The sequence below is a fragment of the Trichechus manatus genome, unplaced genomic scaffold (genome assembly GCF_000243295.1).
Source record: "Trichechus manatus latirostris isolate Lorelei unplaced genomic scaffold, TriManLat1.0 scaffold00110, whole genome shotgun sequence".
Taxonomy (NCBI): Eukaryota; Metazoa; Chordata; class Mammalia; order Sirenia; family Trichechidae; genus Trichechus; species Trichechus manatus.
Genome location: NW_004444046.1, coordinates 5,129,421 through 5,130,946, shown reverse-complemented (window position 1 = coordinate 5,130,946; position 1,526 = coordinate 5,129,421).

The window sequence follows — 1,526 nt, the reverse complement described above, 5'->3', positions numbered from 1 at the left end:
TTTTATAGTTTACAAATACCCATGTATGTAGATTTGTAAATTGCACTATCCATTTTTAAATAAACTAACTGCACAAAAAAGAACAAGTCATTTTAAAAAATTCCTGCAAAGAAACTTTAAGGTGACCGTTACTGCAAAAACGGTGAAGCCAACAGTGCAAAACATGCTCCTGGATCTGATCAATATGATTCATTTTTTTAAAACTATATATTTACATTAAAGTAGAATTTTATTCCATATAAATTGAATAAATCTTGGGAAAGAGATGGGAAACGACCATGAAATCTGTAGTACTATCCAGGGGTTTGCTAGCTATCTCATGGCAAAGCCCTTAGCTTAAAGCTGAGTTGTACCTTTTTCTTTTATAAAAGGGAAAGTATTCCAGATTTGCTGACCTTGTCTGCAATGACAAGCGGTGATCAGCAGTTTGCCACCTAGCAAGAATTTTAAAACAGAATAAGCACTGTTAATCTGTGCTATTGTAACAGTGTGTAAGAAATCAATTGCTTTTCAAAGGAAATTCATGCTACGGAGAGACCATTTTGAAAAAGAGATTTAGAAATATATGTGAATTTTATTGCTGAAAGTAATATGTGTCAAATATAAAAACTCTAAATATGTATATATAGAAAACTTGGGATTTTAAAAATCTGGTTATGGAATCTTACAAATGACAAGTCTTCATGGGTTTTCAAACCATTTATTAGAATATTTTAAAATTGAACATATTCTGATGAGTTGGCGAGAACAACTGAAAGACATCAAGGAGTTGGAGAACTAATTTTAATACCTACATCAAATTTTAATACAGATCTTTGCAAACCTGTTGAAGGCGGTTGACACAAAAGTATAATTGATTTAGGAAAAAAGTCAGTGATGTACTTCTTGTACGTGGTTCTATGTATTCACATGAGGTGTGTTTTTTTCAACCAAAGCAACCATTAAAACCAAGTAGTAAAATAAAGTGAACTAAGAATCAGGCTTTTTAATGTTTTTTTTATCCCAAATATTAAATAATGAAGTATTTCCAAACTCGTTACTTTCTCTAAAATAATATTACTAATTCAAAAAGAAGAAAAGGATTTGCACCGTTAGTAATGTGAAATAAATTTAAAGTGTTATTTTGTCTTTTTCTTATTCTTTTTATGTTTTAATGTTTGATATGTTTTATAATGTACATAATACGTCAATACAATTGTACATGTAGATGAATAAGTAAACATACATATGGACATATGAAGTCACAGGAGAAAGATAATAAAAGTTCACAGAATGCAAATCTTCTTATAAGCTTTAATAGCACAGGTATAAAAAGTGCCCAAGAAACCTGTGCATAGTATGTGATGGAAGAGATTAAAAAGGTAAAAATTCTGAGGTCTGTTTATTTTGTAATAATCAAAGGGAAAGAAATCTCTATAACTTTTGGTGGCCTAGGATTTAAACTATATCTCCAGCTAAGCAAGTATATTAGAGAGGAATCATGTCTTGAAGTTTAGTGGCTTTTTCTGGCAAACTCTCAAGATCTG